The 14,748-nt window shown below is 46.8% G+C and overlaps 1 protein-coding gene across 1 annotated transcript in view; it reads left to right on the forward strand.

Annotated features, from left to right (window-relative positions):
* Window positions 1-14,548: 14,548 nt before the first annotated feature.
* LUZP1 (leucine zipper protein 1) overlaps window positions 14,549-14,748 on the forward strand; it is a 97,429-nt gene continuing 97,229 nt past the window's right edge. Inside the window, exon 1 of the mRNA XM_060626665.3 lies at window positions 14,549-14,632. The gene's annotated coding sequence lies outside the window, so the exon portion shown is untranslated. The remainder of the gene's footprint in view (window positions 14,633-14,748) is intronic.

The raw sequence follows: 14,748 nt of genomic DNA on the forward strand, positions 1-14,748 counted from the left end.
AGTAGAGCCTCATCACAATGAGAGCCAGTCTCACATGATGATTAAAGCTGAGGGTCTGATGCCTCAGTTCAAATCCAAGTACTACCAATTTCTAGCAAGGTGGCCTTGGACAAGTTTCTTAATCCTTCTTTGCCTCACTTTCCTCAACTGTAAAATGGGAATCAGAATAGGCACGTTACTGTATAAAAATAATAGGCACAATTTATTGAGTGCCTACAATGCCCTTTGTGCACATTTTCTTGTTTGCGCTTCAGCTCCATTTTATAGATGCAGTAAAGAAATGTTCATGTTGTTAGAGAAGATTTCATAAAGAGAGGACACTTCAGCAGACTCCCAAAAGATGGGCCCTTGTGGAATAGGAGGCTAAGGAAGGGGAGATGTGATGAGGCCTCTTGGGAGAGATAGAGCAAAGGAAGGTAGGACGGTCACACCAAGTGGAGGAAAGAACAAGAACAAAAACGGGAGGTCTGTCCTGCTCAATGGAGTCTCTGGGCTCAGAGAGAAGAATGAGAGCCAGGGATACGGGATATCAGGAAGGAGGGAAAAGAAGGATGCCAAAATGGGGTGGGGGAAGCACACAGAGAAGTCTTGTGCTGCCCTTGAAAGTTCTTGCTGGACACCTCACAATGTGCTCCCTGGACCCTCTGCATTCTATACAGGGAGCTTGTTAACACTGGGTTCCTGGCCCCCAACTTAGACCCATTAAATCAGATCTCTGGCAGTGAGGCCTAGGAATCTGCATTTTAAATAAGCCTCTTGTTCACTTCTTGCAGTAGATGGTTTCTATCTCTCTAACGTTTGGGAACCACTATGTTAGCATATTGCTTCCCCTGTGAGGATCCTCCCTGAGCCCAGAAACACCCCGTTAGCTCTCCTCTACACCTAGCATGTCCTCCCCTACCTTCCTTTAAGGCTCTGCTCTTTCCCATCTCCTCCATCTTACATTGGGCCATCTTCCTGATCTGGGAAACATCAGGAATTCAGAGACTGAACAGGAAGTATAGCTCAGTATTTCAGCTCAGTGGACATAGCCTTGAAGTCAGAAACAGCCAGCATTGAATCCTAGTTCTGCCGTTTATCAGCTGTGTGATCTAGGGCAAGTCACCTAACCTCTCTGTGTTCCAGTTTGTTCATCTATCAAGTGGGGTTGTCAGTATCTAAGCCACAAGGTTTTTGTGGGGATTAAACGAGGTGATAATTATAAAATGCTTTGCACAGGGGCACCTTGGTGGCTCAGTTGGTTAAGAGTCCAACTCTTGATTTTGGCTCAGGTCATGATCTCACAGTGTGTGAGATGGAGCCCTGTGTCGGGCTCTGCACTGACAGTGTGGAAGCTGCTTGGGATTCTCTCTCTCCCTCTCTCTCTCTCTCCCTCCCTTCCCTTCCCCTGTTCACACCCTGTTTCTCATCCTCTCTCTCTCTCAAAAAAAAAAAAAATGCTCTGCACAGTGTCTGGTACATAAATGCTCAGTAAAATGTCATCTATTACTGTTTGAGAGCTTTGAGCCAATTACCAACAAAGCTGAAAAGCCACCTACTCAGAGGCCTTCCCTGACTATCTAGAACAGAAGTTTGATAAACCTTCTAAAACATGGCTTTATTGAGACATAACTCATACACCAAATAATGCACCCAATGAAAGTATGCAATCCAATGACCTTTAGTATATTCACAGAGTTCTAGAACCATCAACGCCACAATTCATTACACCCCAAAGAAACCCTGTACCCTTTAGCCAACACTCCCTGGCCTCCCTGGCCCGAGACAATCACTAACCCGTTGTCTCTCTCTATAGATGGCCTCTTCTGCACATGTCACACACGGGGAATCACACAATCTGTGCTCTTTCATGAGTGGCTTTTTGTTTGTTTGCTTTTGAGAGACAGCTAAACAGAGCATGAGTGGGGGAGGGGCAGAGACAGAGGGAGACACAGAATCCGAAGCAGGCTCCAGGCTCTGAGCTGTCAGCATGGAGCCCGAAGCAGGGCTCGAACTCACGAACTGCAAGATCATGACCTGAGCCACAGCCGGACACTTAACCGACTGAGCCACCCAGGCACCCCTGTGGCCGGCATCTTTCATTTGCTGTAGTGTTTTTTCACAGCTCACCCATGTTGTAGTATGTGTCACTGTTACATTTCTTTTTATTGTCAGCTAATATTCGATTGTATGGCTATGGCAAATTTTATCTATTCATTCATCCATTGATGAGCATGTGAGTTGTTTCTCCCTTTTTCCATTATGATCAATGCTGCTATGAATATTCTTGTACAGATTTTTGTGTGGAGACGGGCTTTCATTTCTCTTGGGCACACACCCCGGGCTAGGATTGCTGGGTCCTATGGTAACTCCGTGTTCGCCCTTTTGAGGAACTGCCCGACTGTTTTCCAAAGTGGTCGCACCGTTTTACATTCCCATTAGCCTGAGGCTGCAATTTGTCCACATCCTACTGGTACTTGGGATGGTCCATCTTTCTGATGATAGTCATCCTAGTGGGTGTGAAGTGACAGCTCATTGGGAAGGCAAACTCTTTAAGGGCCAGATAGTAGTTTCATCTTTGCAGTTCATATCATCTCTGTTGCAATTACTCATCTCTGCCATTGTGGCATGAAGGCAGCCACAGGCGATATGTAAGTAGGCAAGCTTGGCTGTATTCAATGCAATTTTATTTACTAAAATAGATGCCTGCTAACAGGCTGTAGTTTGCAGACCTAAAAAAAGAGCAGACACCTTTCCCAGCATCAACTTGGTCATTCTCCAACCCCTTCTCTGGCTTTGTTGTTTGTTTGTTTGTTTTTTAATTTTGTAATGTTTGCTTATTTTTCAGAGAAAGAGACAGAGCATGAGCGGGGGAGGGGCAGAGAAAGAGGGACACACAGAATCTGAAGCAGGCTCCAGGCCCTGAGCTGTCAGCACAGAGCCGGATGCGGGGCTCGAACTCACAAACCGCGAAATCGCGACCTGAGCCGAAGTTGGGCACTTAACCCACTGAGCCACCCAGGCGCCCCCCTGGCTTTGTTTTTTTAATTATACTTCCTACTAATGATGACGTGTATATGGTAGTTCTTGCTTATTTTCTGTCTGGCACCTCGAGAGTATCAGCTTCTTCAGGATGGGGATCTTATTTGTCATATTCACTGTTTGATCCTCGGTACCTCATAGTGCCTGGCACAAAATACATACTCAATAAACATTTGTTTGAATGAGTGAATGAGTGAATGAATGAATGAATGAATGAATGAATGGAACACCATTTCCAGGTTTACAAATGAATTATACTCAAAGTCTTCATCTTTAAAATTTTAAGAGAAGGATGGAGTGCTTGGGTGGCTCAGTCAGTCGAGCGTCTGACTCTTGATTTCAGCTCAGGTCATGATCTCAGGGTTCGTGGGATTGAGCCCCACATCAGGCTCTGAGCTGACAGCGCAGAGCCTGATTAGGACTCTCTCTCTGTCTCTCTCCTTCTGCCCCTCCTCAGTACGTACTCTGCCTGTCACTCTCTCTCTCTCTCTCCCTTTCTTGCTTTCTCTCAAAATAAATAAATAAACATTTTTAAAAATTGATAACATTTTAAGAGAAAGTGACTGGCCCTGGGGCTGGAACCTCACAAGTCATGAGATTTGGTGTCAGGCAGACCTAGGTCAGACTCAGAGCAGTTCTGTCCTGAGTGTAGCTGATGCAAGAGGTGAGTGAGGAGGCCGGGTGACCCCAGTGTCTCCAAGGAGCCACGGCTAGGGCTGACCCCTAGCCTGCATTCAGCCCGGCCCCTCTGTCCTTTTGTTCAGATAACCCTTCCTCCAGAGTCTCTACACAGTTACAGTCAAAGGACAGGCCAGCATAGGAGAAAGATCAGCTGTTTTCTGACCTTCCTTATTTTTACCTGAAAGCTGCCCTTTTGGGTATCATGCCTGGAGAACTGCACACTAGTTAGGCCACATGAAGGTCAAAATAAAAATAAACTTGCTTCCCATGACCATACCGGAAACCTGTATTTGAGGCCTTTCTCCTCCACTCCTCTCCCTCCCCCAACATCCCTGTCATGCTCCTAATTCTTTCACACTTAGTCACAAACACACATCTAACATGATAGTGATGATGCTGGGGGAGAGCCGAGCCTTGGCTAGGAGGGGACTCTGCTCATTTCTGATTGAAGCAAGTGGGGCCGGTGCCCACCCAACAGCTGATCCTGCTTCCTCGCAGAACCCCGAATCACTTCCAATGGGAAAGTACCCAGCCCCCAGGAGGTGAATCCTCATTGGTTTAAGCAGTTGGGGTATTTCCATTCCCTTTGCTAGGGATTGGTCAAGGGATAGACATGTGAGGTAGTACTTGCAATGAGATGTAAGTAGGAAGACCAACCAGTCGGTTTCGCCCAGGACTAAGGGGGTTCCCAGGACTTGCAAATTTCAGTACAAGCCACAAAAGTACCAGGCAAACCAGAACAAGTTGGTCATGCAAGATGTAAGGGGAAACCGGCTGGGGGCTTTGGGAAAGATGCCTCTTGCAGGAAAAGAGAGACAGGAAAGGAGGAAAAGTTCCTCCTGCTTGGGAGTAGTCCTGTGAGGATGGGAAGCTTGGTACTTTACAGATATTTTCTTATTTAATCTTCAGATCAGCCCTGGGAGAATCCAAGGGACTGTTATACCCCCAGCCATTCTGTGATTCTGTAGGAAAATGTCACTGATGCCCTGAGGATGACGGAGGGGAAAGACCAAAACCAGTTCCTTGACCACATCACTGAGTCACTGAAGCATCCCTGGGATAAGTGAGCAGTAACAAGCCTTACGGTTTAAATACTGTTGGCTGGATTTTTCTGCTACTCGATGCTGAACACGTCCTGACACCTCAGTCTTGCTACCTTGCCCCTTCCGTGGGTTGGATGGCAACAGGGCTGGGCGGCATGGGGCACTCTCGGGTTAGCACAGGCTTGGGGCTTGGGGAAGGGAAGTGGGGACAGCCAGTCTGACAAACAGCTTATGTTCACTGGCTGCTTTGAGAGGTGACCCAGGGATTTCCAGTGTGGCGCAAGTGGTCCAGCGAGGTCTGCAGGCTCCCGTGGCAGCAGAGGAAATGGAGACTCAGAGAGGGTGACTCATCTGAGGCCACACCAACTAGTTTGAATCTCAGTCTGTCCCAACCAAAGCTCATGCTCTTTCTCTTCACAGCACTCTCTTGGTTACACCACCAAGAAGGGATATCTCCTGGGACATTCTTGGTGACAGGGAAATCTAGTTCCCCTGAGACACCCAGTCCATCATTGGTCAGCCAGCCCTGAATGCTTTCCCAATGGGGCCAAATCTGATTTCTAGTAATTTCTTTTTAAAAAAAAAATTTTTTTTTAATGTTTTTATTTATTTTTGAGGCAGAGAGAGAGCATGAGCAGGGGATGGGCAGAGAGAGAGGGAGACACAGAATCCAAAGCAGGCTCCAGGCTCCGAGCTGTCAGCACAGAGCCTGGTGCGGGGCTCGAACTCACAGACTATGAGATCATGACCTGAGCTGACGTCGGATGCTTAACTGACTGAGCCACCCAGGTGCCCCGATTTCTAGTAACTTCTTTCTATGTGCACGTCCTGATCCTTCTTTTCTGAAACCTGGAGGCCAGGACTGTGCCTCCTCAGGCTGATCAGTCTCACATCAGCTTTTCTTCTCTTAACATAAATGAGGAAAGAATTGGCCCATATTTCACTGGCAGTCAAACTAAAAGCACTAATCTTTTTTTTTTTTTTTTTTTTTTAAGTAGGCTCCACACCCAACTTGGGGCTTGAACTCAGGACCCAAAGATCAAGAGTCATACGCTCTACCAACTGAGCCTGCCAGGCGCCTAAAAGCACTAAATCTTGGACCTATCTAGTGCTTTTAAGCTGGCTGCACTCTTCCACCCCCGGCCCCTGATTCTGTATCTGCGCAACTGGACCAAGGGCAGGACTTTTCCACGATCTATGCTACATTTCTCCTTGCAGCTTCCTACATTTCATTCTGCAGATTAAGTAGTTTTTGAATCCTGATTCTGCAGCCTCTATATGTGCTGGCCGTCCCAGCCTTGTGGGATCCTTGTAAGTAAATGCAACCCAATCATTAAAGAACTGTTCTATTCACTGGGGACAGGGACAAAGCCCTTGGACCACCTCCTCCAAGCTAGCACTGCCAAACACAAGATGAGGATGTCTGCTCTGGCAGAGGCATTGATTCTTCCCCCCAACCCTGTATGAGAGTTTTTCAGACAAATAGAACCAACACGATGTGCATATGTACAGAAAGAGATTCATTTCAAGGAACTGGCTCACACAGTTGTGGAGGCTTGGTGAATCCAAAATTTGATGGGGAGGCCAATAGGCTGGAGATTCAGAAAATAAGTTGCACTTTGAGTCCAAAGGCAGGCTGTTACAGAACCAGGGAGAGCCAATGTTGCAGATGAAGTCCAAAGGCCATCTTCTGCAGAATTCCCTCTTGCTCAGAGGAGGTCAGCCTTTTGTTCTATTCAAGCTTTCAGCTGAGCGGATGAGGCCCACCCACCCTATGGAGGACAATCTGCTTTACTCAAAGTCCACTGACCTAAATGTACATTCATCCAAAAATACCCTTCTGAATGCAGAAATGTTCAGAATCATTTGACCAAGTATCTGGGGATGGTGGCCCCGACAAACTGACACATAAAATTAACCATCACTCCCCTCTCACTCTCACAGCCAGGCTCCTTACAGCACATGTCACTCTGACCTATGATCTCTCAGCCAACTCTGAGCCTCACAGGGATTCTCCTTGATCTTTGTACTCTTAGTACCTGGCACACAGCCAGTGCTAAATTAATGATAATAATAGCTGGCATTTATTGAGCTCTTACTGTGTACCCAGGTACTGCCCTAAGCATTTTATGAGCATAAACTCTCTTAACCCACATAGAGCTAGTCCTTTTATTATCCTCCAGATAAAGAACTGAAAGTCCCAAGAAAGTAAATAATGTGCCCAGTGTCATGCATCTAGTAAGCGGTGGGGCCAAATTCGAGCCATACAGTTATGCCCCCAGAATCCACAGTCTTAACCCCAGGCTGTGGATGTGGCCACGGCCAAAACAGCATGTGGTTGTGAGGCAGTGAGAAAAAGCACAGATTTAGGAATCACACAGCTGGGGCTACCTACCTCAACTCTTCTATTTACTTGCTTTATGCCTGGATGCCCTTATGCCTTGCTTTATGCTTTATGAGGCTCTGTGCCTCATCCTGCTCCTCTAACCAATGTGGATAACAGTAATGTCAGCCTCCTAGGGTGGTGGCGGCTTGGCACTGTGCCCAGCACTGTGACATTCAAAGACAGGGGACATTCTTGAGTGAGACCGGACCACAGTTTACTCAGGAGGAATTTTTGTTTGGGCACCTACTACATTCCAGGTACTTTACAGACCTTTTCTTATTTAATCTTCAGATCAGCCCTAGGAGGAATCCAAGTCCTCATCCCCCTTTTGCAGATGGGGAAAGGGAGTTGGGAGCACTCATGAGTGCCATAACCAGGGTGGGGCCACCCATTGTCCCGATACATTTGCAAAGTGCTCTCACTTCTACCCCAGGAATCACAAACTCAGGAGACTTTGGGGGCCTTCATAAGTGAGTAAAGCAAACTAGCTGTGACACAATAGGGAGATACGGGAACTCTGGTGACCTGGAACTCACATGTCCTATCTTAAGGTGGCGGCCACTACTCATCAACAACTGACTCATGTCGTGCAGAGATGTGCTAGTGCTGTTGATTTTTAACAGAGTGAGGAATCTGGATTTTCTATGCAGTCCCCTTATTTTTAATGTTGACAGATAATTAAAAACAAACCCGAACCACTGTGCTACTATGCCAACCGCAAAACAAACCTGTGAGCCAGGTTTGGCCTCTGGGCCACCAGTTGGCAACCTCTGATCTTCCACACTATTGGCTAATTTCTTTGCCCTGTATGGCCGTTGGTTCCCTCACGGAGCTCAGAGTTTATCTAGAGACCAAAGTGCATAAGCAGATTAGAAAGCCAGACAGCCTGTGCTCCACCGTGCCTGTCCTGTACCCCATCCTGTGCCCCGCCCCCACAGCTTCCTCAGGTGCCATTCTAGTCACCTTCCTGTCACAGGAAGGGCTGGCTTGTGGGGGAGGGGAAGGGACAGTGCCCTGTTTACACTGCCGCTGGCAAGGAGCAGATGGAAGCAGTCCTCTGCACCTGGGAGTCTTAGAATAGTGGATTTACTGGGGGCGCCCGGGTGGCTCAGTCGGCTGAGCATCCGACTCTTGATTTCGGCTCAAGTTATGATCTCGTGGTGCATGAGTTCAAGCCCTGCATTGGGCTCTGTGCTGACAGCACAGGGAGCCCGCTTGGGATTCCCTCCCTCCCTCTCTCCCTGCCCCTCCCCTGTTCTCTCTATCTCTCTCTCTCTCTCTCAAAAAATAAATAAACTAATAAAAATTTTTTGAAAAAAAAAAAAAAGAATAGTGGATTTACCTGCTCTACCGGGGCACCCAAGATATTCTGGAAGAGGACCTTCAAGGTCACCTGGGACTACCCCAATCAGATCACTAATGTCAGAGCAGTAGCTCACACATTTTGATGGCTTTACTTCCCTGATCCCCCAACTACTAGGTGAAGTGGGACCTACTATTACCCTATTTTGCAGATGGGGAGACTGAGGCTTGGAAGGGTTCAGGATTATCAATAGCAGAGCTGAGATTCATATCTAGTCAGTGTGACCCAAGAGCCAGTGCTGCTAGCTATCAGCCCACACTTCCATCCTAAGCCACACTCTTGACTCCTCACCACTTCTACCAAGTATCCTCGAGCCTCTCTGCTCACACGTCCAGTGACAGGGAGCTCACTATCTTTCTATTTTATTAACCATAGTTACACTCACCGAGCACTAACCAGGCGCGAGGCCTTGCACTGGGCAATTTATTTTATTTAAAGTTTGTTTGTTTGTTTGTTTAGAGAGGGAGGGAGGGACAGAGAGAGAAGGAGAGAAAGAGACAATCTCAAGCAGGCTCCACGCTGAACAGCCCCACCCAAGGGCTCAAACTCATGAACTGGGAGATCAGGACCTGAGCCAAAATCAAAAGTCAAACACTTAACCAACTGAGCCACCCAAACACCCCTGCACTAGGCATTTAAAAAACGTTTTATATCGTTCCCTTGTCATTGGTCCTGCATGCTCCATATTATACCCGTTTTATACATTTTCACGTGATGAAGGAACTTGCCAAAGGTTACAAACTAGTTAGGGACACCAGACTGAGATTCAAATGTGGTTCTGTCCTTTAGCTAGCTCAGACTAAAAGCTTCTCTTAGTTTTGGGGGTAGAAACATCTGTCCCTTGAAGTAGTAGCCCCTAATTCCTAACTCTCCCAGTCCTCTTCCCCAGATTCCCTCTTCAGATATTTGAGTGCAGATGCTTATACCCCTTGAGTCTTTTTTTTTTTTTATAACAGAGCCAATATTCTGGCTCCTTCCATTGTTCCCCATAAAATGTGGCTTTGTGGTCTCCCCTCAGCCATTATTTTGTTCCTTCTTCTATGGATACGTCACAATTTCTCCATGTCCCATTCAAAATTCTAATCTCAGATGGAGCACAGGACTCCAAACATGGGCAGAATGACTATCACCTCCCTCACTGAACATACAGTTCTTCTATTAATGCAGCCCTAAACCCAATAAAACATCTTCCATGTATAAAGCACTTGGGTAGAGGGGCGCCTGGGTGGCTCAGTCGGTTAAGTGTCTGACTTCAGCTCAGGTCATGATCTTGTGGTTCGTGGGTTCCAGCCCCACGTCAGGCTCTGTGCTGACAGCTCAGAGCCTGGAGCCTGCTTCAAATTCTGTGTCTCCCTCTGTCTCTGTTCCTCCCCCACTTGCACTGTCTCTCTCCTTCTCTCTCTCAAAAATAAATAAAGATTAAAAAAATAAATTAAAGTGCTTGGGTAGAGAGTGAACAAGTCAGCAACTTTTCAGCCCTTCCTGAATATACATCTGCCCACTGAGCTAAGGAAGGAGGCAGAGTCACAGGTCACTTGGTGAACTTTAGACATAGATCCTAGAATATCAGAGCTAGTAAGGCCCAATCTCCCGCCCTTTTTTTTATAGATGAGGAAGCTGAGCCCAGAGAAGGGCAGTAACAGATCCAAGATTCCACAGTGAGACAAAATATACTTCTGCCTTTCTCAGAACCTCAGGTACAGGTAAGCCCTGGGGAGAGGGATGTAGAGTTGGGTGAAAACGCCACCCTTTGGAATGTTGCTGTTAAGTGGACCCACACTAGGTCTCTTTCCTCAGAGTTTTGGTCAGAAATCCTGGTCTATTCCAGATATGACCACCAGGTGGCAAAGGGGCACTAGAGAGGCGCGGAAATCAAAGGTGGGTGGGTACCTTCCTCATTCAGAGCGGATTTTCCTTTGCTAATGGGAATGGTGAGGTGGGAAGCCTATGCCCGCTCTGGGAGGGGACTCCAGCAACTGTGTATATTATAAACATATACAGAGTGAATTCTGCCTCAAGCAAAGAAATGTCAAAGAACAACTGCCACCCAAGGCAACCAAGATGGGCTTTCCAAATGCAATTGTAATCATCTGTTTCTGAGTCAGCCTTTCCTGCATGTAGCTCAGAGCTCCAGGAGGAGCTAAGTTCTAGTTGACCACTTGGCCACTGTATCCCCATCACTGAGACCCCTGGGCACCCAGAAGACACCCAGTAAATTTTTTGATGAATGAATGAGAATGAATACAATGCAAGTTCTAAGTTGTTAAAAGCTTGGACATAGGTACCACATAGACTTGCAGGAAATCTAGCTCCCCTGTGCTGCTTTATCATGACACCTCCCTGACACCTAACCTCTGTCACATAGAGTGGGTGCAAGATAAGGCCGTTGTTTCCCAGGGATCTACACAGAGTCGGAGTTGCTGATAGTCTCTCCCTGACGGGTCCTTTTCCCGGGTGGATGGTGGGCCACTCCCTCCCCAGCAGGGAAGTCTCCGTCCAATGGCAGGAAGTCATTGCTGCCACCTGGAGAAAATGAGGTTTATGTCATCTGACAGCCTCACAGCTCAGCTTAAGCCTGGCAGCTCATCCACACATTTGTCCGTCTCGTATCACAAGGACACTATGTGTGAAGTCTCTGAGGCTGGCAACCATGAGTGTTTGGGGCCAAGGATGCCTGAGAGGAAGGAGAAGGTTGGAGGTATGTAGGCTGGGCCTTGGGATCTAAACCAAGCTATTGACTTTGAACTTTAAACTGGGAACAACGGCAACTACTGAAGATTATTCATCAGGGGAATGACTTGGTTAGATAAATGTTAAGAGCAATCACTCTGGCTGTGTGCAAAAGGAGGAATGGAGGTGGGGGAGCCTGGAGGCAGAGAGACCAGACAGGAGGCTGAGAAATAAGAGCTGCAGGCTGAACTCAGGTGATGGCAATGATGGCTGATTTTCCATCCACTCAGAGCTTCTGATCAACTCGAAGTGCCCCAATGAAACTTGTCAGTCTTGCCCATGAGCTAGTTCACACAGGGTCAGGGGTACCCTGGGGCCAGGCAGGAGGCATAGGTGGTCCCAGCAGCAGCTGTTTCCTAGATCCTTGATGAAAACAGCCTGGGAAGAGAGAGTTTGGCTAACGAGAGAAACAAGATCCTGGGTCAGGCTGGATGGGAGAGGCAGTGTGGTCTAACGGTTAAAGATACATAACAGTGTCAGATACATCTTTTATGTCCCAGCTCTGCCACTTCTTAGCTGTGTGACCATAGACAGGTCATTTTGCTGCTTTTGATCCTTGGTTTCTTTATCCACAAGTGTGCGATTATGAATAGAGTTCATCCCATGAAGCTGTTGTGGGGGCCGGACAAGGCAATGTGTGTAAAGCTCAGCACAGTGCTCTCCACCTATAACGTGGAAGCCCAAGGGGGAGCTTCAGGTCCTCAATTCCCCTCAAACACAGAGTCTGTTGCCATGACATGGTGGTCATTCCGGCTCTGTGGCACCTTTCCAGGCCAGGGTGGCTCCAAAAATGGACCAGCCTGGGCTGTACACCACACGGCCTTGAGCTAAGGGAATTCCAGCCAGAAGTAGAGAGGAGTGATGGAAATGATGTTTTGACAGCCCAGGACCACATTCTGAGGGAAATGTACCACTTCTGTACTATTTTTTGAAGCATTAAAAAATATTCTCCTAAGGGGTCCCTGGGTGGCTCAGTAGGTTAAGCGTCCAACTCTTGATTTCGGCTCAGATCATGAGTTCACAGTTTGTGTGATCAAGTCCCGCATCCGGCTCCCTGCTGATAGCATGGAGCCTGCTTGGGATTCTCTCCCTCTCTCTCTCTGCCCTTACCCCATTCTCTCTCTCAAAATAAATAAATAAAACTTAAAAAAAAAAGTTATTCTCCTTACTCCAGGGGTCTCAGGCAAGAGTTCTTATTTTATTTTCTCAGATTCTTCCTTATTTTGTGGGTGCTTATGCACTGCAGTCTTGCTATTATGGGAAGTGTTTTGCAGAATTCTTTCATATAATCTTTGTGGCAACTTTCTTAGGTAGATCCTGATTGCTATTGTCTCCACTGTATGAATAAAGAAACCGGCTTAAAGAGGTTAATAGATGTATCTGGGTCTGTTTAACACCACCCTTTGCTCCTCACTATGACACTTCCCTTCCTACGGACAGCAGAAAGAGACCTAGGGCTGCCGCTTACCCCCAAGCAGCCTGTCCCCAGAATTCTCCGGTGAGTGGGATGCCAAAGCTTGTCTCATCCAAAAGCCAATAAGAGAAACGACCATGTGACCCACAGTCCAACAGTTGTCATAAAACCCTGATTGAGGCACAGTCCATTGCATTGGGCGGGGGTAGGGAAGGTGTCCCTTGTATAATACATTCCTCTGAGAGTTTAGTGTGGAGAAAAATTTGTCTCTCCCAAATTATGAAACTAATTCTTCCCATCAGGTAGAGTAATAGCTAATTCCTATATAGAATTTGCCATATGACAGGCCCGTTAGAAGAACTGTATATACTTGAACTCATTTAATCCTCCCCATGACCCAAAGAGAGGGGTTTTATTATTGTATCATTCCCATTTTTCAGATGAAGAAACAGAAGCACAGGGAAATCCAATAACTAAGGTCACATGACTAGTACGTAGTGGAATTGGACTTCACAACAACGGTCTGGCCTCAGGTTTTGTGTGTGCTTGACCACATGTTTGCTACTTCCCATATAATTTGTAGCTCATGTAATTTCCCTCTTTGCTTTGACTGCCAGGCAACTCAGAGCTGTGGTTTTTACTCTGTCACAGTGCTATCTTTAGGACACTTAACCTAGTATTTCTGCTATAATTAGTCAATTTTTCATCTTTCTTCCTCCCCACTGGCCTTTCGTCCAGGCTTTCATTATTCGTTGATTCTTGCTGTTTAATTATCCATCAGATAGGCTTCAGACTGCAATGGAAACTACCTCAAAACTCTTTTGGGAATAGGCAGGACGTAATGCATCAGTTACATGAACAGAGACAGTTGGTGCTAGATGGTTCTCTTTTGAGCATCTTCTGGTGTTGGCATCCAACGTTTGGCAGATGACAGAGAAAAGGTCGAGCTTTGAGAAAGCACACATACCTCTTCATTTGGATTTGCCCTAGACATGGCACACATTGTCTCTGCCCACATCCCATTGGTGAAAACCAGTCACGTGCTTAAATACAAGCGGGTGCTGGAAAATGTAGTCTGGGCTCTTGACTTTGAAACAACTCTACCCATGGAAGGCAAACATCTCTGGTGAACAGCTGACACTGTCCCAGTTCACAAGGAACTTAACATTTCTGAATCATCAGTTCTTACCAAATGGCTAAGAATACCGTGCAATATATATTGTGGCCATGAGGAAGGAAATGGTCTTCCTTTGTTTATAGGGAACCCTGAGCAAAATGCAGTATTTGCATTTTGGACCAAACATAATTAATTGTCCAACAGGAGAATGGGCTGGAATGGAGAGAGAGAGTTCATCATGATAGAAGTATTCAAGCAGTGGCTGAATTTTCACTTGGCTGAAGGTTCTAGAAGGAGACAAGCTAGATGCCTCCTACTAGTCCTTCTAATTTTGAGCTTCTGTGCTGGGCTCTATAGTAATCTCAGAATACCTATTTTGTGCCAAGCTCCAGGAGGGGTTTTCGGGGCCCAAAAACAAATGAGACAAGGTTCTGGCCCTCAGGTTACCAGGCTCTAATGTGTTGATGCAGGATATCTGGGAAGCAGGATAGCAGAATGGTCTGAGCCCCGAAAACAGGAGACTGGAGTCTACTTTTTAACTCTTGCTTTTAGCTGTGTGACACTGGAGAAGCCACTTGGCTTCTGGTTCTCAGTTTTCTCATTTGTAAAATAGGGACAATGTTATCTTCATAGATTCTGAGGGTTCAATGGCACAATTATATCTAGGACATTCGTAGCACAGTGGTATGCAGTAAGCACTTTATTTTATGCCTAGCAGTACTTTAAGGATGACCTTGCGTAGGTCATTCCAATTGTTAAGCCTCAGCTTTCTCATCCGTAGGATGGAGTTCATTGAACGTACACCACAGGGCTGGAGTTTTGCTGTGTTGTGGGGTCTGCGGTCTGCCATGTCGTCGTCTCTCCGGTGCTTCCTGGTGTAAGTGGGTCACATCACACCCAGTTCGTAAGGACTGAAAGATTGTGGATGGCAATCAGCACCTTCCGGCAGAGAGGAGGAACCTGAGTTAGCAAGGACGCGATTTCCTGGCCGCG

The sequence above is a fragment of the Panthera onca genome, chromosome C1, assembly GCF_046562875.1.
Source record: "Panthera onca isolate mPanOnc1 chromosome C1, mPanOnc1 haplotype 2, whole genome shotgun sequence".
Lineage (NCBI taxonomy): Eukaryota > Metazoa > Chordata > Mammalia > Carnivora > Felidae > Panthera > Panthera onca.